Genomic DNA, 24441 nt, shown 5'->3' on the forward strand with positions numbered 1-24441 from the left:
TGTCTTTGACCTAATTTTGGACATATTTTGATACTTTGCTAACACAGATCCATTGTAATAGCTGTCTAGAGGTTATATTTCAAGTTTCATCCCATTTGGATAACAATTGACCCAAAAGCAAGTCAAAAGCAGAAAATTGCCAAGAAAAGCCTGAACTAGCCATAACTTGCTCAAACAGAGTTCAAACTGAATTTTGTGAGTGAACAGAGCATAAAGGGGCTACTGAGAGTGAGCATAACCAAAATAGTCAAAATCTGTGAAAAAAGACATCATACGCGTATAATGTCTTTTTCAGCATAACTGCGACAAAATTCTCACTTGATGAAACAGAAGTTGTCCAACTGACAAGATTAAACAATTGACCAAGTATCAGTCAGTTTGGATCAATTCTGACCACAAAAACTTGGGGAAAACAAATTGCCGAGACGGAAAAGTTACAGTCCTTTAGGGGAATTGATGAATTTGAGATCGGGCAGGAATCTCCGGAATAATCAACCAAAACAAGGGGAACCAGCAAGTGTCATATCAACCGAGGGAAGTGTAAACCAAAGTTGGGTGCAACCATTAGAGCCGATCTTTGAAGGAAGTGTTTCTGATACTTCTTCGGAGAGGTCTTACGAGATTTTCACCGAAAACTTGGAACACTCGAACAGGAACAACAGAGAAAATATGGCAGCAGGATCATCAAACCCTTCCGCCACCATGAAGCTATTGTTCATAAAATACCAGTATGACAATGAGCAAGGTGCCAAGATCTACAAAGATGGAATGGACCGCTATTGTGTAAAGATAGAAGAGAGACCTAGTGAGTTCAAGGACTTAGTGCCTGTGAGCTATAGCGGAGATAGATATCTAGATGACGAGGGTACCATGTACTTGGTAGTCCTAAACCCTAACATTGTGGACAAGTGGGGATTGATGGGCACCAAAGCCAAAATAGATGAAGAACTCGAGGAGAAAGCACCAATAATGAACTTCCCTAATGCGAGGTTAAGAAGAGAGAATGAAACTACAAGGATCAACACTGATAACATCTATGTGGGGCTATACAAATATAATAATGGGGAGCAAGATCTCTATTATAGATGTGAAGAACCCTACACCGGAGAGTTGACAGACAAAAAAAGACTCTATGTCTTTACCTACACAGAGGGATCGGAAGTGAAAATTGCCGCTTACGATAAGTATGGCAGGCAATACTCAACAATGGGCAAGAAAGAATTAGAAGGATATACATACTTTGGGGGACCACTACATCAGTATTATGTTACTTCTAGCTCACATAGACCAGCACCAACAACTGGAGTGCAAAACTCAATGACAACAGGAGGACAAAGAACTCAGGTTGCTGACTCTTTCAGTCAACCTTGGGACTCGAAGCTCGGACCAATGGGATCATTACATTCCAGAGAGTCAATGGAGACGAATCGAGGTAGTGCAGTTCCAATCCCCACCTATACCACTCCAGGTCCAAGGTTTGAAGCGGAACCATCACATTTACCTCCCAGTAGTAGATTCAGGGCAGAGGAACCGACAAGGGTAACCCATGAAGTCCATGATGCTAGAGAAAGCTTTAGCCGAGACACAGGAGCAATGAGATTGGTAGCAGATCATAGACGTATGAGACCATCTCAAGTAGCCAAGTGTATGCCAAAGAAGTATGGTGGTTCAGGAGATCCGTATGCACATGTGTCACTCTTTAAGCAAGTCTTAAGAGCTGAGCAGATAACAGATTTCCATACACAATACGAGGGATTTGGTCTTACTCTAGAAGGTACTGCATTGACATGGTTTCAACCAATGAACATAGGGGGATTCCATGACATTGACCATTTGCTAAGAGAGTTTGCTGAGGAATTCTCAAAACGAGGGATTAAGCACAATACGGTCTCACAAATATATGCTTTTAAACAGAGAGAACACGAAAAAGTGAAGGAAGCTTCACTTCGCTTCAAACAATACATTGAGAGATGTCCAGTACGTGAACGACCACAAGATGACAGACTATCTGTTCTCTTTATTGAGGGACTGAGGAACGACACTCTCAAGAAGGACTTGCACTTGAAAGCTTGTACAAGTTTCGAGCAAGTAACGAGAGAGGCATTGTACTTAGTGGATAACTGTACGGTTTATGGAGAGGTGTCAGCGGATACAGATTTTGCATCCAGTAGCTCCTCCTCCGTAGCGAGCGAGACTACCACTAAAAAGAATGTTCAAACAACAACCATGCCAAATGTAGAGCAAATGATAGAAGATGCTCTAAAAAGGATGGCACCATACCAAAAACCATTGCCAAAAACACTGAAATGGTGTGCTATTGAACAAAAATGGACAAATCATCCAACAGAGGAGTGTTATTACAACAAAGGGTATGTAAGGGAGCGCCAGTATGCACCTCCTGCTCAATTAGCACCACCTCAGATACATCCAGTACCTCGATACCCAACGGGAAATGTACCAGGACCTATGGGGATAGAAAGACCGCAACCGGTATTGGGACAACAACCACCTTTACCAGGAGCAAGACCAGTGGGCATTAGATATGCACCAACCTTAGAGAATCAGGAAGAACAAGCCTTAGTGCCTGTTCAAGCCTATTATGAAGAATCTGGTGCACACATGTCTCCAACTATGTATTACCCACCAGAAGAACCCAAACAACCAGAACCATGGGGCATGATTGGGAATGTTGGAATACCAACAATTACAAGTGCTTCTGATGAAGAGAGATACAATTTGGACGCAAGAACATTGATGTTCATAGCTCATGGAGGGTTAACAGGACAAAGACCATCCTATCCACAAAGGACGAATCAAATGGGACCAAGACCAGCACTAGGACCCTGTTACAAGTGTGGGGTGACCATCTGATGAATGTTTGCCCACATACGGAAATCATTAGAATTAACGCTTATTGCACTGAGTGTGGGGTTACTCACTTCATTGAGGATTGTTCAAAGAATCCAAACAAAGTGCAAAAGACGACATTGAATATGTTAGAAACTATTCCTACCAGCAGTGGGTCTGAAAATGAAACTCTGATACCAACGCAAGTTGTTACTAGAGCTCAAGCTAAGAAAACCACTAGAGAACCTGAGAATGGAAAGTTAGCGACTGAAGTGGTTAGTCAAGGACCGCGGAGTCAGAAAAACACATGGAAAGCTAGAAAAGCACGCATGAAGTTGAGAAAAGAACGTGAAGACGCTATTCTAGCTGAGGAACTAAAGCAAACTAAAGCTAGATTAGAAAAACTTGAGAGTCAAAACGGGAAACGAGAGATGAGCCCGGAAAGAACGAAACAAAAGAGTATCAAAGAAACAACGAGCTTAAGCTCAGGGGGATCAGTGCTAGTCGACAAAGTACACGAACCATTGGACGCACTGATGAGAGCTTACGAAGCTAGGTTAAAGAACAACCAAACACAAGAACAGAGGTGGATGACATACCCAAACGCAGAATTGGAAAAGCAGAGACTTGAAATGTGCCAGAGAATGATCGAGACTGCACAAGCCTTATTAGAACCACCAAAAGAAACAATGAATTGTGGAAAGGAAAACCAATTCAGCAAGAGACTATCGTTTCACGGGTAGCTGAAAAGACTCCAGTGCACAAAAGCCTGAAAATACACAAAAGGATGACCGCATAGTATTGAACACAACCGATCAGGAGATAGAGAGTTTTCATCCAGTCATACAGAGGATTTACGGAAAAGATGAGGATTACAATGAATTTTGAAACAAGTGAGAGAGGCAAACTTTGCAAACGAGCTAAGTTGCCAAGCTAATCAGACAAATTGGGAAAAGGACATCAGGAATCCTCCCATAGTGGAATTTGAGGCAGGATCTCAAGTGGACTTGGATCTGCAATCTTACTGGGGAGATGGGGGCTCTGTTAGAACAATGGAGAGCAAACCTCATTCACTGAAAACCTTACCTTCATACTTAGGAGAGTATGAAGCAAAATCCGAGATTAGAGCACTTCCCTCACGAAAAATCTCATCAGAAAAAGTCATGGACTCGCAAGGATTGATAGAGATTTTGTCAACACCAGTGACATGCACTATCACTTTAGCTGAGCTTTTGAGGCTAAGACCACATATGTGGACCACTGTAGGAAAATGCTTGGAGAAATTCGGGATAAAAGATCCAACATCGAGATTGCAAGAGAGCATAGAGGAGCTGAGCAAGCCACAAAAGAACGCTAAGCCTGTACCCTTAAACAAGGTCGGAGAGTATTGCGAAGGTGAAGAGGGGAATACAACCTTACCAGTTGAATTCCAAGGAGTGAAGACGATGGCAATACTAGACAGCGGAGCAGGGGTAGCCATTGCTACAAAAGAAATCTGGAAAAAATGGGGGAAACCAGCAATAAGGAAGACTAGGTTGAAACTCCAATTAGCAGATGGACACATGGAGAAACCTATGGGGTTATTAGAGAAAGTTGTAGTGACTTCTTGCGGCATTGAATACGAACATACTTTTGCTATTGTCGATTTTGCCAAGGAGAATAACTATGATATCATATTGGGAAGACCATTCATGAGACAGTTGAAAATGGTCCAAGATTGGGGCTACGATCACATATACTTGAGAAATATGGAAACCACTACACGTGTGAACCTGAAAGACCATAGCTACAAAGATGTGAACCGAACACCGGTAGAGGAGTTTGATTCAGCTACTTTGGCGGGATCCGAATTTCCAGCTTGGTTAGGTAAACCCAAGGAGTTATGGATGTGTGGAGCTTCGAAATGTGGAAGTCTGAAACGAGAAGAATGTGTTTTAGAAAGGGCTATCGAAGATGAAACTTCTGTAGGAGAACCCTTTCCAGAGGACACGTTTGAACCATTAGAATGGACACACATTCTAGCAACCCTAGATGTTTGTGCAATTCCGGATGGTCCCACAACGAAATTTTGCGACAAGGACGGGTACGACGTGGTTCCGTATTTCATGTTGAGAACTGTACTCGAAAAAGAAACTGAAAAGAACGATACACTGGAAAAGGAAGATGAAGAAGAGGTGTTTCACGACATTCCCAATCATCCAGAGTGGGGAAATGAAGCAGACAACGAGTCAACGGACAATTAGAGCGGAAACAAAGAAACTATAACGGATGTCCGATTTTATGATTTTTCGAACCAAACTAAACAACGCCAGAAACACTATAGAGCAAAGAAAAAAACAAAAGGGGTTAGAACCAATCCGATGCCTAGAATAAGAGGAAAAAATCAATTCCTAATGCTAGTAACGGCTGAAGATTGTGTTAAGGATAAGATTTCTGGAAGAATGAGAGGCAGTGATCAAAAGAGCTTACGAAAAGACAAAAGAGGCTCAAGAAATCAAGTTCAAAAGAATGGAACGAAAACTGAAATAGAAAAATCAGAAAAGAACAAGCGCAACAGAGAATACACGGAGTCCAAGTTAGAACGTAGAAACAAGTACAGAGAGCTCAAGAAAACTCTGAAGGAAGTTTGGACGACAGAAATTGAGAGTGGAGAGGACGAAAAGTCAAAATCAAGGAAAACATGGATGTTCCCTCTCACTATAGGAAATTCACAATAGAGGATAGGAAGGTGATATTAACCCCACCTATTCGAGAGAGGAAGGAGAACGAATCTTATGACGGACCGGAGGATGCAAAAAAATTGATTTAGCAGCTCCAGGTGAGACGCCTAGACCGGTGTACATAGCCACAGATTTGTCTCCAAGCGAGGAAGAGAGACTTTTGAGTCTTCTCAGAGAGTACAGGGATGTGTTTGCATGGTCTTATAAGGACTTAAAGGGAGTTGACCCATCGATATGCCAACACTCAATCCCACTGAAACAAGACGCAAAGCCTAGCAGACAGAGACCATACACATATAATGATACTTTTGCTAAGCGAATCAAGGAAGAGATAGATAAGCTAATGGAAGCTGAATTCATATACGAGATTGAACACACTGATTGGGTATCTCCGATTGTGGTAGTACCTAAGAAGAACGAAAACTCCGAGTGTGTGTCAACTTAAAGAAAGTGAATGCTGCAACAATCAGGGACAATTATCCCCTGCCGATAACTGATCATGTTCTAGAGCGTGTATCAGGGAAAACAGCATACTCCTTTCTTGATGGTTTTTCAGGATATAACCAGCTAGCCATAGCACTGGAAGATCAACATAAAACAGCTTTTGCAACGGAGTGGGGAATTTATGCTTATCGGGTTATGCCTTTTGGTCTAACCAATGCTCCCGCAACCTTCCAGAGGCTGATGACGCATGCTTTCAAAGAATACTTAAGGTTGTTTCTCGAAATATACATGGATGACTTATGTGTACATTCTCTACTGAGAGATGAGCATCTAGAACACCTAAGAAAAGTATTTGAGAAATGTAGGACATATCGCATTTGTCTCAATCCTGAGAAATGTGTGTTTATGGTCCGACAGGGCAGAATTCTGGGACATATTGTCTCACAAAACGGAATATCCACGGATTTAGAGAAGATAAAAGTTATAGTGGATATGCCTAGACCAACCAATGCGAAACAAGTACAGAGCTTTATGGGACATTGTGGATATTATAGACGATTCATTTACATGTACGCTATAATAGGCCAACCACTTTACAGGCTAATAGTGAACTTTGAATGGACAGAGGAGTGTGAGGAATCGTTCAAGAAATTGAAAGAGGCACTCATTACTGCTCCAGTCTTGAAATCACCAGATTGGGAGAAGATATTCCATGTGCATATAGATGCTTCGGCATATGCAATAGGATGTATTCTGGCTCAGCCAGAAGAAGGAAACATGGATTTTCCTATCTGTTACGCCAGTCGACAGCTCAACCATGCAGAGAAGAATTACACCACAACAGAGCGAGAAGGATTAGGAATGATCTATGCTGTGAAGAAATTTCGGCATTATCTTCTAGCCAACAAGTTTGTGTTTTTTACGGATCACCAAGCCTTGCTCTACCTAGTGAATAAACCATGCAATACCGGGAGAATAGTGAGATGGTTCATTATCTTACTGGAATTCGACTTCACGGTAGTAGTAAAGAAAGGAAAAACACATCTTAGAGCTGATCATCTTTCGCGATTGACGAATGGAGAAGACCCTATAGGAGTAGATGACGACATGCCAGACGCGTACTTGTTCAACATAGAAATGATACCTAAGTGGTCTCAAAATGTCGTTAACCTATTAACCTATGGAGGAGAGTTCGATAGAAGAGAATACAACCTGAAACATATTGCTATTCAGCAATCCAAGAATCTTCAATTGATTGCAGGAAGGTTGTATCAATTGGGAAATGATCATGTTTTACGACTATGCATCAATCCTGAGGAATATAGTATATATCTGTGCGAAGCACATGTTCAGGAATGTGCATTTCATTGTTCAAGAAGGAACACATATAGGAATTTGTTACAATTGGGAGTCTATTGGCCAGGAATGAAAGAAAGCGTACATGAATATGTCACTGTATGTATTGTATGTTCATCAAAACCGCCAGCCGAGTATTCGACGTTATATCAGATAATAATCGCTCCAGAATGGAGTCAGTATATTGTTGAATATCTCACAAATAGAACTTTCCAGAAGGAACGTCAAAAGCTCGTCAGAAATCTGTAGAGACAGAAGCTAGAGATTACGCTTTAATAGGAGATCAACTCTATAAGAGAGGTAAAGACAACCAGCTTAGGATTTGCGCATCAGAGTCTGAGTATGTGATAATCCTGGAGCAAGCTCATGGAGGAGTAGGTGGAGGCCATTTCTCAGGTGATAAGACAGCAAAACTTGTCTTAGCCGCAGGAATATGGTGGCCAACATTACATATGGACGCTGAGGAATACGTTAAACGGTGTGATGACTGTCAGCGGACCAAAGTACCACTTAAAAGAGATGATATGCCGCTTAGACCAATGATGGGGGCAAGAGCTTTTGCAAAATGGGGGATTGATTATGTCGGACCCATTTCACCTCCTGCATATAAGACTCATGCACAATACATCATTGTGGCTACAGACTATCTAACAAAGTGGGTCGAAGCAAAGGCAACTCAAAAAGCAGATGCCAGGACCACGGCACAATTTCTATATGAATACGTCTTTGTACGATATGGATTGCCAATAGAAATTGTGAGTGATCGAGGCACACATTTCATAAATGAAGTGATAGAGATCCTTCTAGATGAATTCATGGTAATCCATAGGAAATCAGCCCCGTATCATCCACAAGCAAACGGACAAGCTGAAGCAACAAACAAAACCATATGCACGGTCCTTACGAAGATTGTATCTGAGTCGAGAACTGACTGGGACCAGAAGTTGCATTCAACATTATGGGCATATAGGGTAGCATATAAAACATCAATAGGAACGACCCCATATAACATGGTTTTTGGGCTAAATGCTATCTTGCCAATAGAATTCTTGATTTCAACCTTAAGGGTGGCTAAGGATCTAGAGTGGACAGGGCACGAGCTTTCTGATAGAATAGATGACCTGGAAAAGCTAGATGAGCTTCGCCTAAAAGCAGTAGCTTCCATCTACGCTCAAAAAAGGCGACAAAAGGAATTTTTTGATAAGCATGTGCGGACTAAAGAGTTTAAAGTTGGGGACTATGTCCTAGTTTACACTCTGAAACAGCATGCTAAGAAGCTTAAAAAGCGAGGGATGGGTCCTCTGGTGATTAAAGATCTATCACCAAGTGGAGCCGTCAAGCTTGCTACATTAGACGGAGAAGAAATGCCCAATTGGATTAGTGGATGCAGAGTGAAAAAGTATCTGTTGCCGCTAACACAAGACATGCTTCTCAAAATACATAAAGAAAAGCTGCGTGTCCAGAAAAAGAAAATGATTGTGGAGGAAGCGCAAGCCGAGGCGAAGGAAAGAATGGAGAAAAGAAGACTACTGCGTCAGAAACAGCGCAATGAAGGAGCAATACGAATAAACGCAGTCAGTATAACAGAAATGGATAATGACAAAGAAGAACCCATCATTGAATGCAAAGTAGGAACCAACCAAATCAAAGCCAGAGCACTATTGGATTCAGGAGCTCAAGCTAACCTACTTTCACTCAGTTTGTATAGACAATTGACAAATGACACTAAACTACAAACTGCCAAGCAAGAGTTAAAGAGTTACTCTGAGAATTCAATCAAAACTGTCGGATGCACAGTTTTACATATACAGATTAACCAATATGTGTATCCTCATATGTTTTACGTGGTTGAAGACCAAGCTACACAACATCCATTATTGCTAGGACAACCATGGCAGAAGCAATACAATGCAATGATTGACTGGAGTTCTAATTCAGTGCTTATCAAATACGAAGGTGAAAGTCAATCAGTTAAGTTCACCAAAGGAGAAGAGCCAACTCCAAAGGAAGAATCCAAAGACAAAGATAAACAACAACCAGAGAAAAAGAAGAAGCAATGGCAACCAAAAGTTTCTATACAACCGGATTACTCTTCGACGAGGAATTCTCAACAGTGGATAAGGAAGACAAGCAATAATATAACAGCTCAACCTTGGAAAAAAACGGAGTCAAAGTTGGTATGGAGACCAAAAAAGGCTGTGCCAGAGAACACAAAGGTGGAAAACAGAGTCTTCAATACCAGACAACAGAGTGATTCCAGACAATCAAGGACAGTGAAACAGATCTGGATTCCAAAGAAGTTCATGACGGCACAAAGCTATAGCAAGCAAATTTGGATCCCAAAGATTTGTAAACAGGAACTCCCTTCAATACAATCAACGGAAACTCCTAGGTATTTCAAGGCGAGGAAATCAACACACAGAACAAAGCAGGTTTGGGTCGCAAAGAGTTTGTGGCAAGCACAAGCAAAGCGGAAGCAGATTTGGATTGTGAAAAAAGACAACAAGGTAACGAAGAATCCATCTACTGATTCTACTACCGAAGTGCCAAAACCAACCCAAAACCCGACCACCAATCCTTCAATCAAACAAAGAGCAGCTTTATTGGAAAGACTGTTGTATCATCGCTCTACAATTGCATTGGGAACTTATGACCAAAACAACTACAATGCTTCACCCACAGACACTTCATAGTCGTCCGGGAGGACTCAGACTAGGAGGGGGGGAGGTATACAGGAGCTACAAAGCAGCTACAAGCGGGAAAAACAAAGAAAAACAAAAATTATATTACAAGGGCAGTGTCTTACATGATTTTGCAATTTTTTATGTTTGATTGCGGATATTGATAATATTTATGCCCTTATATACCTTGTTTTGCAACAAGAAGAGATCAAATGATGAATTTGGGTCTCTAGATGTGTAAATATCACTAAATAAGAGTGTTTTTGGAGCTAAAAAGTGGAAAAAAGTGGTAATCCAAGTCCAGAAATCACAAAGAAGTGTATATTCATATACACAGGGTTACCAGCTATTTATCGTGTATGTTTGGAATTTTTTGGCTTCAATTTGCTATTTTCCTTTATTTTTTATGATTTTCTTAATAAAAATAAAAGAAAAATAAAAAAGCAGGTGAAATGAGATCGGAAAAAAGAAAAGAATAGACAGTGATGATCCTAATGACAAGGGCAACCCATGGTAAAAACGGGGTACAATTCTGAAAAAGTTGCGGAAAGCCCGAAATGACAGAATTTTGGCAAAGTGGACAGATTTCTCAGAAACAGGTCAAATGGAGTCCGAATTGAGAAATTTCAAATCCTAAAGTGCATTTCATGACGAGATAGGAGCACAGGTCAAATTTGGTAACAAGTGATCCGGGAAGCCCGAAGTTAAGTATTTTTCACTTCACTATCAAGCTCATTTCCACTATTACCTTCTTGGAGAGAGCAAAGAGCACACAGGAGCATCCGACCTTCTACCGCCTTCTACGACTACTACGAGAGCTCAGAGAGGTAGACTCGTTGCCATAAGCTTTTGATGCTTATCGTTAACTTTTGTCGCGAAAACTCACCAAAACCAATAAACAAGAGCAGATGGGGAATGGGGAGGAACGCTAGGTAGGGGCACAACCGCCTAACCAAACCTTGCAAGAACTTAGAGGTGGGTTACCCTAGTATAGGAGATGAGTTTCTAGCACTCAAAGCTCGAGAAAGAACGACTGGAAAAACCCTAGGTCAACAGAGCCTGCAAGAGGCAAACAGAAAAAAGTTGTCGGAACGACACAAAACTTCTCAGGAAGCTTAACAACATTGAGGGCAATGCAACCATGGAGTATCTCCGGGTTTGGATCACTAAAAGTAGGTCGGAACAACCGATTCGGCTGCGGACACACAAAGCGTCATTTTGGTATAACGGCTAAAATTGACGACCAAATGACATGAAACTTCACAAGCAGCTTCAAATATACATGGATGACTTATGTTTGCAAGCAAAACCCAAAAGAAAGCTGATTCACTTACCGATGGTGAAAAAGACGCTTTCGGGCAACCAAATGGAGAAAGATGGAGAACGGGGAGCCAAAGTCAAGTTCAACCAAATAGGTGTCTTCACAACATATTCAATGAGCTGGAAATGCAACTCTCGAGAAGAAAAGTTGAAGAAATTCAACTCCAAGGCAAAAAGACGACTTCGGAAACTGAAATGCCTATAAGGGGGCTTTTTAGCTAAACTGATGACTTTTTAAGTTGAAAACTAGTTAGCAGGGCTTAGGGCACTAGCACAAAGCATTCTTTGCACAAAAAGACCAACATTTCAAGAAAAGACATCATACGCGTATGATGTCTCACAGCATGATTTTCACATCCATTTCAACATTTGAGTGCATAGCCTCATTCCACATGTTAATCACATCCTATGAACCAAGTATCATGAGAATTGGAGTTAGAAAACCCAAGGAAAACCAAAAAGACGCAAAGTAGGCCATAAAATTGATTTTTGGTCCTAATTTTGTCAAAATAACTCCAAACTCATTGAAACTTTGTAGGATTGTTGATTAACACATCTACAAGCTATCTGGAACCAAAAAGCACCATTTTGACACAAAAGACATCATACGCGTATGATGTCTATTTGCACTTACAGAGCAAAAATGCTCATTTGTCATCATACATCCATTATATATATCTAATACATGCTACATATGAAGTTTGGAACCATTTGGTCAGGTGGATCACCCCATTAGCCCAATTAAGAGAAAATCCTTCATACAAAGCCTATTTTTGTCCCAAATCCAACATATTCAAGTCCAAACCAAGATTTGAGTATAAACAGTCCTTCACTAGCACATGGAGAGTCCACAGAACCAATCCCATGAAAAATTGATGAAAAAGACATCATACGCGTATGATGTCTCCAGAGCCATTTTTAGTCCAAATTCTATCCAAACTTGATAAATCCACTGAATAAGCCTATCTAAAGCCAAAACCAAGCTTATAGAGAAAATTGGTCCAAAAATGCACTAAAAGACATCATACGCGTATGATGTCTCACTATGTGATTTTGGCACCTCAGGGCTTCAACCACCAAACAGAAGTGATCTACATGCCATTTGAAGGTGAACCACCAAGTTTTATCCAATTTGGATCATAAAATCCATTTCCCTTTCAAAATTTTCCAAGAGCCTGAACTGGACTGAACTGGCCAAAACTTGACCAAATGGGATCCAAACTCAAATCCAAGCATATGATACTCATGTATACACTATCAGCTACAAGCACAACCAATATGAAGTCATTCTGACACAAAAGACATCATACGCGTATGATGTCTCAAGCATGTTTTTGAGCCCAGTTTGCATATTTTTTCACCTACATTGCATCCTTAGGCCCTGAATAGCTCATGTTTCAATTTTCAAGTCATTTGAATAGTTAAAAGCTTCATTTCGGCTTTCAGTACTAAAAAGACGCTAACTTCTGAAATTGGAGTTACAGGATCCATGGATTCCGCTAAGTCATCGGCAACTAAGAGAAAAAGACCAACCATCAAGGATGCTCTTGCAGAAGCAGAACCTTTTGATATTCCAACAGAAACCCTCAAGCCAACCAAGACTTGGGTGGAGGAAGCAGTACTAGAAAAAGAGGGAATAAAGATCTACCAGGGGACTTTCAGAGATCCTCAAGGGCAATCGGTCGATGTACCTATGATCCCACGAGAATTAGTGGATTATAGCAGATCAGAGAACATCAGCAGATACCTGGAAAAGGCTGACTTACACAGGTTCTTCACCTCGAGACCATCAGGTGTAGACACAAGAAGAGTGTATGAGTTGGAAACATCCATTCAGAAGGATGGGAAAGCCACGTTGACAGCCATGGATGGAGAAACAGTTGAAGTACAGATCACTCCACAGCTCATTGCAGATGCATTGAAGCTGCACAACAAAGGGAGTTCTGTCAGAGAAAGAAGGGAGGCCATAGAGGTCTATGGATCAAAGAAACAAAATACAACCTACGGAGATATGGAAGATCAACGAGCGGCAACCCTTTGCCGATTATACAACCAGTTTCTCCATGTGTGCAGTAAAAGACCGTAGAAGTATACTACACCACCCCATGCCATTGCGACAACCATCACATGGGCACTGAAGAGCAACATGCCAAAAGAGGTGAATTATGCTCAATACATCCACGAGCAAGTAATCGCCATGCACAACCAGAAGCCAAAGTACATAGGAGGAGGAGAAATCCTAACAAGAATAGCTTATGAAGCTATTGGAGCGAGGGATCAAGGGCCACGGGTTCCCTCCCAGAATGAGTGGCTTAGAGAAGCCGATGAAGAGAAAGAACAGCAAGAAGTATCCAAGAGGGCGTCCACAAGAGCACGCCGAAAACTAGAAATAGTTTCAGAACCTAAAGAGGCTGTGGACGAGCCGCTCAAGAAGAAAGCGAAGAAGAAGGCTGATCCCAAGCAAACCAAAAGTCAAAAAGCCGCAAGAATGGAAAGGCTGGTGGAGTAGTTTAGAGCGGAAAGAGCTCTAAAGGGGGACTTTGAAGAAATGTGGGTGCCAGACCCCACTAAAGTCGGAACCAGCTCAGCCAGGCCACATGTTGATCAATATGATCAATATATTAGAGCTTACGAGGAGTCGGAGGCCATACTGGAGCAGCAACCTGTCGAGCCTTATACTGAAGAGGAAGTACAGCTTTTAAAAGCTGAGCTGAAAAAGGACGACAAGGAGAAGAAGGAAGTAGATGAGTCTACTGAACTTCGAGAGAAAGACGGGCAAGCAAACAAAGGGAAAGCCAAGATGACTGAGGACAATCAGCCCTCCTTTACTGATGTACCAAGCCCGAAGAAGACGGAAATTATTGTGGAGGAGACCACAATAGAAATAGAAACAGAAGTTATGGAAAAGCCGGAGGCCGGGACCAAGGAAAAGGAGATAGATCCAGTTCAGCAAAAGAAAGATGATTATGAGGATCTGGTAGCGATCGGATACAGTGAAGAAGAGGCCCTGGAGGCAGTTTATGGGATATCCCTACGAAAACAAGATGATCGGGAAGGGACGAAGGAAAAGACAAAGGGTACAATGGAGAGTGAAGAGAAAATGGACGAACAGAACATACTAGAAGAGCCGAAGCCATTGGAAGTGGTGGCAGAAAGAGCTGTCAAGTTGACAGATGAAGATGAAAAAGACATGCACATGGTGCATGAACTGCTCAGCAAGATTAAAGAAAGATCCAGAGCAAAGGAAGTAGCAATTGAGACAGCAAAACAAAAGGAAGCAGAGTTGCAGAAGAAGTTAGAGAATGCTATGACTGAATCTGAAAGTCATAAAGCATCACTCTACGACGCAGAAAACGAGAGAGATGGCTTGATACTCCAACTAGCCGAAGCTTCAAGAGAGGTAACAAGTTCACAGGAAGCAAAGGAGCGAATAGAAGATGAGCTGGAGGCAGCCAAGGATGAGCTCATTGAGCTAAGGGAAAGAGTCGAACTTCAAGAAAGGACAATCACGAGACTCAGGACCACCCCTAGAGCTAGCAGAGAAGGAACAGAACAAGAGGGAGCCCTCGTACCAGCTCTGGAAGATCAGGTCAGAAGTTTGCAAAGAGAGCTAAGGTTAGAGCAAGTGCAAAGATTGCACATGGCGGAGGGATCATTGGCTGCAGAGGAGAGGCTCACAACAGAAAACCAAACACTAAGGACAGAAAATGAGGCCCTCCGCAAACAGCTCCAAGACCTCCAAGAGCAACAAAGAAGAGAAACAGAGACACCACAAGAAGAAGCAGGGGGAGCAGCCATAGAGCTACCAGAAACTGGAGAGGCAACCACAATTGAAGATCCAGCCCCAGTTCAAGAAGTGACCTCAACTTCAGGAATCTCTGAAGAAGAAGAACAAAGGCTCCAGGACCAAATAGAAAAGTCAACAGAGGAAAGTGCCAAGGCGGAAATGGAATGGGAAAGGAGACTCCTCATCTCCATTAGACTTCAAGGTTTAGACACAAAAGTGCTCCATGAAGAGTGGATGCAACCCAGCCTGCCTTTCCCTCTGATGAAATTTGAAGTGATAAAGACGAAAAAGAGAATAGAGGAGGAGCAGTATGTCGCTCTTTACGAAGGCGACATCACAAAGGATGAACAATCAAAGAAGATTGTAGATTCTCAACCTAGATGGAGGAAAGGTTGGCTGAACAAATACCCAGCCTACCTCATCTACTTGGTAGAGGCTCCAAAGGAGATTCGGGAGGATGCAACCTTCTGCCCGGTGCCAAGAGTCAGAAACTGGAAAGAGCATCGCAGGATTGCAGAAAAGAAGCCAAATTGGCTTAATTATCCCAGGATGCCAGGACCAAAGGAAGGAGAGAGAATAGGTAAAGCCTACATGGTGAAAACCCTAATGGGCACCATCAAACTCTTTACTGGCTCTCCTGACCTTTCGTGTCAGATGCTAAAGAAAATCTGCAGGACTCTCTTAGCATGCATTGAAGTGTTCGCGCCAGATAAAGCCACGACCTCGAGTCTACTATCGACGGCCGACACAGTGACGGATATGATGTATGATCTTTCATTGCAGCCATCACCAAAGGTGTTACATCTCTTATACCAAAGAATTATGTTTTTTCCTAGCTTCCACATGCAAACATTCGAAGAAGCTTTCTACACCGGCTTTTTCACTCACGAAAGCAAAATATTCGGCCCAACCTTGACCATCGGCAACCTACGCTACGAATCACATTTGCAGATGCTCAAGACGACAGGACTCTATTGACCAAGCCTAAAAGTCATGTCAGGGACGACATGAACGCGGAGGGGGGGGAGTGTTGAGCCAGCAGAGGAAGTGTTGAGCCAGCAGAGGATCACACCCACATTTTTGCTCACACCCATCATTTTGTAACCATTGATTGTAATAAATGTCTTTCCGACATTAATTTTGATTTGAGCCATTCATTAGGTAACGGGACTCAATTGAGTTTCCAGCTTGTAATCCCGAAGTAATTTCACCTGTTGATGTAAATAATTAGAGATGTTCTCACCTCCAAGGCTGAGGTATATAAGCCAAAGTTTTGTAACCTAAGAGGATTCAATTATTAATCAAAGGGAGTTTTTGAGCGCCGTGACTGTGTTTGAGAGAGAGAGAGAGAGAGAGAGAGAGAGAGAGAGAGAGAGAGAGAGAGAGAGAGAGAGAGAGAGAGAGAGTCTTATCTTCTTGCTACGCGAGCTACGGGGCCGCCATTGGAGAAGCGACACCGCCATTGTGTTAGCAACGGTGAGAGCTACGCACAGATACCAAGAGTGCGCGCTATCGGCTTCTATGTGTGGTAAGTTCCTACGAGCTTCGGTGTGAGTTTTCTTCCAACTTGTGTGTCGGAATAGAGCGTGCAGCATATCTATAGAACCACAACGAGTAGAGCTACACATTAGTACCTTCGGGGTCAAGTTTCGGTCACCTGTATTTTTCGGCCTGTCTTCATACGCGTTTGCCGCACGGAGTGGTTATAGGTTGATTTTGCAGTTCAAGTCTTTAGGGTGTTGTTCTTACCTAGTGCATAGACTTCCCCTTGAGTTTGAGATCGATTCGATGATTCTAGATCCTGTTTCGTATAGCATTCGTTCGTAGTACGGATTTCAGTCACTTGCGTATTTTAGAACTTAGATTTGATTTCCTTAGTAGTGATTGTCATTAGAAGGTCGAGGAGGTGATTTGACACCCACCTAGTTGTTTCCATGCGCCTGCGGGTCAAGCTTCGTCCTTGTCTGACAAATTCTGTTGTTGGTTGAGTTCTCGCTATTTAGCTTCCGCTAGCGGCGTAACCGCCTTAACATGTATCAACTATAAATGGATAAGGTACTAATTACCAAATCCTTGAGCAATCAATACAGCTTATGCTAATTTACATGAGTGTTCGGTCAAAGCTAAGCTTCTTGCACACATTGGACTGAACTCTTCCATACAAGACTCTAGTTTATGGAATGTTAACCCTCTATAGAATCCTCTTACTTGCCAGATCTATCTCTGTGTTTGTTCGTGCACGCGCGCGCGTGCGCACGCACACACACACACACTTACACATGCTATCACTTTTGACTATGCTTCTCTTGCTAAAATTGAACTATGATCTCCTACTATCCTTTTGGCATCACTCATGGTGTTGCATTTGAGTGTGAACACTTTCTATACATCCCACAAGGGGCACACACACATGGCTACGGCCTACACAGTGTAGTAACACATGGACATGCATGTGACTAACACAACTCTCTTTTAAAATAGGAAACTTGCACATACTATTGGTAGCTAGCCTCTTTAATTTCCTTCACATGCGACCATAAAGATAAGTCACGAATTCTATCGAGTATCGAACGCCATCAAATTCTTGTTCATCTCTTGTGTTCCTTCTCTCTCTCTCTATTGCTCGCAAGGGTCATGTCTGCCTTAATAGTTCTCTCCCTACGCATCAACCCTTTCTCTGGGATGCACTTGCGTATGCTTTTCACCTTGCTTCAAGCACAAATTCTCATTGCATTGTGCCTTGCTGCATTGAAACTCAAAAACAAATGAAGAATTGATGGATGCATGAGCAAAGCTTGAGGTAAAATAAAAAATGAAGGGATCTTTGGAGCTCTAGACCCAATGCTAGAAGTAGATTAGCCATAAATGAATGATCTCTCTCTCTCTCTCTCTCTCTCTCTCTCTCTCTCTCTCTCTCTCGTCTTGTGCTGTGAGGTCCCTGCCCCTTTTTGAGAGGAGCGGAGTACCTTTGATAGGTCTCCAATCCTGAGAAAGAAAAACCAACGGACATTGCCTTAGCTACTACGTAGCCACGGGCATGAACCGTTAGTGAAGGATTGGTCCTATCTCGCTATGGCGGAGCGTGACCACCATAACCCTATCTAAAAACTATCTATAATCAATTATACCTAAAAGTATAAATCTTAGAGTGACCAACCTGTGCGCTTTTTTCCCCATGTTTCAGAAGCACAGCCGCCAAGGTTTGTCTCTTTTAAGATTTATGACTAATAAAAAAAATTTCTAGCGTTGGAAAGTTACCCGACTCATCGGGTCCACCCGTCCATAGAATGATACCATCGGGTTATCATTCTCCCACTTTCCACACCACACTCACCCTTCTTTTGTTATCCACACTGTTAAAACATACATATTCCTTTATTTTATTTATGATACTGGTTCGTTAAAACAGCCCTTCAAACAGTATTACAAACAAGAAGTTGTCCAATTTTAAACCAACAACCCTTGGATTAAGTTCACTCAAGAATCTCTACTGGCGCTATTATGTTCGATCAGTATATACATTATTTATAAAAACCCTTGTCCTCATGAGCGTCCCATACCGCTCGACAAGTACTCGTTGTGCTAATCTGGACGTACTCCCGTCACAGCAACAACGGTGCCAATATGGGCGTCATCCTCACGCCACGGCAAAACAAAACTGCAGTATCCAGCTGGGCTAATCTGGGTGTACTCCCACCACAGCATCAGTGGTGTCATCCTGGGCGTCATCTCACGCCTCGGCAACTGCCACATAATACCAGCGCTAATAAGTAGAGATACTTGAGAAAAACCATACCGAAGGTTTTGGACAAACATTCTTTCCTATAGCAACCAATTTAACCAGACAATCTTTCCTACTTGTCAAATATATGACGAGTTTCTTGGGGTTAAGCCCCGTGGTTTCGGTCCGTGTTTTCTTTTCATAAGGTAAATAATATATTGCTATGGTCTTGCATATGCAATGATGCATAACTTGAAACTGCAATACTAACCTGTACCATAGCTCTGATTGGTTCGATTGGTGGAGACATAGCATTTTCCGCAGGGATTCCACCGTTACTTGTACCAGCTTCATGATCATTAGCACCTTGGGTTCGAGCACGCTTTGGAGCCATTTTTTTTTGTACTACACTTATGTTATACACTTAGAACTTTAAATTGGTCAATTTCCCTAGTAATCTCCTTGTTTTCAAAGAGAGTCTATAATTTGAACCCTCGCCAACTCGGATTCACACTTAGTGTTGTTGTTCTACATCTAATTTCTATACATCAAATATTTGCTAATATTAATTAATAAAAAATTAAGTGTGTAAATTACGAGTGAAAGTTTAGAAATGCATTACTTTTATGCATGACATTTCTAATCCAATTCTAACTTCAATTCTATACTTCAACTAAATCAATTTTTAGTATTATTCAAAATTCTATTTAACATAATTGACAATAACATTGGTGAATGAGAATTTCATCATGTATAATAAGAATATGATGAGTTCTCTTATGTATTAACTTTCAATTAACAATATATAAGTTAATAGTGAAGATGTACTAACTAGAGAGTAGGTATAGTTAGAGAGATTAGAGTAAGAAAAAACATACACACACATCTTTTCTAAAGTTAATTGAATCTTACTATCCATTAGAAAGATTAGAGTAAAAGAGAACACACACACACATACTTGTCTAAAGCTAATTGAATCTCACCAATCTATTAGAGAGATTAGAGTAAAAGAGAATACACACACATACTTTCTAAAGCTAATTGAATCTCCCCAATCTATTAGAGAGATTAGAGTAAAAGAGAACACACACACATACTTTTCTAAAGCCAATTGAATCTCACCAATCTATTAGAGAGATTAGAGTAAAAGATAACACACACACATACACACACACACACACACACACACACACACACACACACACACATATCCTTCTTAAAGCTAATTGAATCTTACTAATCTATTAGAAGATTAGAGTAATAGATAGCACACACACACACATAACTAATTGAATCTTACTAATCTATTAGAGAGATTAGAGTAAGAGATAGCACACATACACACATATCTTTCTTAAAACTAATTGAATCTTACTAATCTATTAGAGAGATTAGAGTAGGAGATAGCACACATACACACATATCCTTCTTAAAACTAATTGAATGCTCAATTAATACACACCTTATTAGTCCACTAGAGTTTTTTTTCTCTTAGTGGTTTGTGTACGCTTTCTCTCTAAGAGAAGTGACAGCACTCCGTGAGCGCTATAGAGGCAATCTCTATGTCTAAAGTGTGAGCATGGATGCTCTATTTATAGCAGAAAAGAAAACGTCCAACTTTTTTTTTCAAAAAAAAAATATTTTTTATATATTTTTTAAAAAATAATTTTTTATTTAAAATTATTTTTTTAAAAATATTTTTTTATTTTTTTATTTTTTTTTCCCAAAAGTCATACTCGCGTTTTTGGTACCCTTGTGGTACCCATGAGCTTGACCACTTTGTCATTGTCATCAAAAGATAAGGCCACACAGGCCCCCCCTCATTAAGATTAGTCAAGAGTTAGCCTCTCCTTTTTCATGTGACATTGTGTCCCACTTTGTCCCCTCCTATGTGAGTCCATGTGCCTTCATTTGTCATCCCTGTGTATTATTTTATTTATTTCCTTAATGATAATTTACTTTACATTTTTAAGTTAAACTTTACAGTCTTATATTAACTTTACGGTAGTAAAAGAAAATTCTACAATCAGTAAATAAGTCTTGCAATAAGTTAGTTAGTGATTCATATAGCTAAACATGTCAGAATTTTGTACGTAAATTTTAATTTCTAGGTTTTCTCAACCTATGATTCATAATTTGAACTCGAATATCTTAAATAAAGAGTGATGGTTCAAAAAAATACAAATATGTAATAGAACTTGTGTGCAATTTGAAAGTAGAGACCTTACATGTGCCTTGGTGATAGGCTTTTGATGGAACTCACCCTCTAAACTCTTGAGGACTGGAAATAAAAAGCTTGAGGCCATAATTCTAACATTATAACTTTCCACCACATCATTAGCTACCATAATGAAGGCACAACAATACACCTAGCTAAGTGCAGTTGTTGACAAGGGCTGGCAATCCCCCTGGATGGAGTCCTACCATGTGGCGAGCGAGTTTTTTTGAGCGAACTTAAGTCCAAGCGAATGAATGAAAATGGAAGATTGTAGGCATGAATGGCAAGGGTGTTATGGCAAAAAAGTGAGCAATTAGACTAATGTGAGTCTATTGTGAGATGCCCAAAGTTTAGGCATGATACTTATAATTTGATATACATAAATAACATTAGTACCATTGTGTGAGTGGATTACTCAAACTTCTCATATATCACTTGCTAAATTCTTAGCTAGCTAAAACACAAATAAATACTTTTTGATTAAGAGCCATATCCTTTTTGCAAAATGTCCGAAGCTACATAAGTGATAAGTTGTTTCAACATAACTATTTTGAAGAGAAGCACTCAACAAACAAAGATTCTTGACGTGACACCATAGAGCCCATGACTATGAGGAATCATGTTCATTGTCTATGAAAACATTGCACCTACGATGCTTCTCTTGAATGCCATAATTGTATCTTGTGTCAGCAGCCATGGTTATGGCCGTCTCCTCCGCATACATCGGCAAAACACTTTCTTAAAAAAGAGAACATATCAATACCAATCCTCTATATGTCAGATACAAAATTTTTCACAATGCAGACCACAAAAAGAGAATATACAGTCAATATCAACACAATGCAAACCACATCTGCAAAATAAAAAATGAATCATGTGATGCTAACTCTAGTCAAATAAAAATGCATTAGTCATCAATGGGTAGACACTGGATGGAATGTCAACTTCATCCTCCAAATCAAACAAAAATCATGTGACGCTAACTCTAGTGAAACAGAAGTGCTAACTCATCAAATCGGTAGACACTAGATGGAATGTCTTCTTCATCCTCCAAATCAACGGTGGTAGATATCTCCTCTTGAATTCGCTTTGTAGAGTGAAGTAAAGGCTGCACATATTCTGCTATGATGGGATCATCGCTATCCACTAAAGCACAAACACAACCTGTAGCAAAACAAGCTGCCAAAACGGGAGCAGTGCCATAACCAAGCTCTATACATAAACCTCAAGGTCGACACAAAGCTCTACAAAGCAAGCAATGAATGCGTGACTCTGATGCATGGAGCCATGCTAAGTCTCCTTGCTACAGATCTAGCCTATGATGTATCAAGGAGATAGTGCAACATGTAGGAGTCAAGACGTTGCAATCCCAAATATTGGAAAAGTGGAGTACTCTTTGCAACATAGGAAGGGGGTCTAGAACCAGCTCGATGAATCATGAACATTACTGAGCAATGACACTACAACAAGAAAGATGAAAAAAAACATAATCATGACTATTTCAATTGAACTAAAGCCCAAAAATACCTCAAAGTGACCACCAACACTTTCAACAAATCCATAAGCAGAGTGATGTATTACTACAATGCAAAAATTCACTATCAAATGTGAAGCCCGACACACTCTCTCAAGCCATCCAATACTACCTCCTACGTTTAATTTGGAACTTTCAAAACTCTAAGGACTTGTAGTGTTATGCAAAGCATTGAATATACTCTCTAACTGCACAAGCAACAAACATGAGTTGTCCATAATAGAATGTGCTAGGAGAACACTTGATCAAACATGCTCCTTAGTGCAAATATCTTAAAGCTTCATAGTGATTGAGGTGATGTGTGATCCACCGAATGGCAAGTCAAGGAAGATGAAGTTTGCAATCCATGAGACACGCCTCCCACCACAAGTATAGAAAGCCCCCTCAGAGTGAGCTTGTGTAAGGTGCTTATGGACAGGTATCCAAGCCGGCGGGCAAATGCATGCTCTAAAACCTCATGCCACAACTATGTTTTCAAGAGTTGCAGCATAGCTCCGACCCTATGAACCAATGCTAGGGTGAGCCATTGAAACCTCTAATGCAAATGTAAAGCAAAGTAATCTCCTAAGAGTCTGACCACCCAAACCTACAAAATTTTAAGTTAATGAATTTGAAGCTCACCATTAGAGCAATGACTTGTAAATAGCAAAATAAACCAAATAAATAATGTGCATAGATGTCATAGCAAAGGTTGGAGCAACATCGTCCATAATTTTTGCAAAGCTAGTCATGTCTAGCAATGTCTATCGTGCCATCTACAAAAAGATAGATACATTACAAAAGGTGAAAGAAAATACAACACATTGCAGTCACCACTCTTAATCTCACCATGTGAAGCCAAAGGATTAACCGCTATATAGCTTGCTCCACTTGGTAAAATAGATGTGTCAACATTAACGATGAGTCGCTTGCCTGCAACAAGAGCATCACTCTACCACATTATTATTGAATTCAAAAACTTGGTAAGTATAATCCACATAAATGTTTTAAATTCCATGTTCAATGCCAAAAAGTACTTACTTTGCATGAAAGCCTCCTGGTGAACATTGCCAGTCAATGGTGGAGGATCGGAGGATCAACCCTGGCTCCATGCATTGCTTTGTGCAACTCTTTCTCATGCTCCAACACATGGTCTGTTACCATATACATGTGGTAGTGATGTGTGTGAACACACTAGGACCGCCGGGGCATTTTTTCCCTCTTTAGGAGGTTTTTTCCCCCGTGCATTGTATATACGTCCATCACTCTAGGGCTATCTATCTTTACATTGCACACTAAGTAACACACTCTCTATTGTGTGCCTTGAGCTTCCTTCGTCTTCTCCAAGATGTGCGTGTTTCTCTGCAACCCTAATTCCAACAATTGGTATCAGAGCAGGTCACGTCCTCCTGGGCTTAGTCGCCAGCTGCTCCAGCACACGCCTGCTCACTTTCTCCGATTTCAGTGAGCTTTGGCGGGCGTTCGCAGGTTGACAAAAATTTTGGGCAAGCTCAAAGAGCTTGGTCTGCTCAGAATTTTGATGTGGGCTCATTTCGGCCTCCGTTTCCACTAGAGGCAGTACTACATAGGCTATTTCGTCATTTTGTGCATAATTTCTGTCAGTGGCGTTTTCTGCATAACAGGTGCCTTATAGTCTTCTACGGTTTGTGCTATATAGCACAGGTTGTTCCCGCTCCGTTTCTCGTATTTTCGGGCAGTTTTCACATCAGGTGCAGCATTTACAACAACACAAATGTGTTCAAGATGTTGCTGCTGAGGACAGGTTGGATGGGGACAACTACCCTATGTGGGCTTATATGATGCAACATGTTCT

This window comes from Adiantum capillus-veneris, chromosome 17 (genome assembly GCF_014529385.1).
Source record: "Adiantum capillus-veneris isolate H3 chromosome 17, ASM1452938v2, whole genome shotgun sequence".
NCBI classification, from domain to species: domain Eukaryota; kingdom Viridiplantae; phylum Streptophyta; class Polypodiopsida; order Polypodiales; family Pteridaceae; genus Adiantum; species Adiantum capillus-veneris.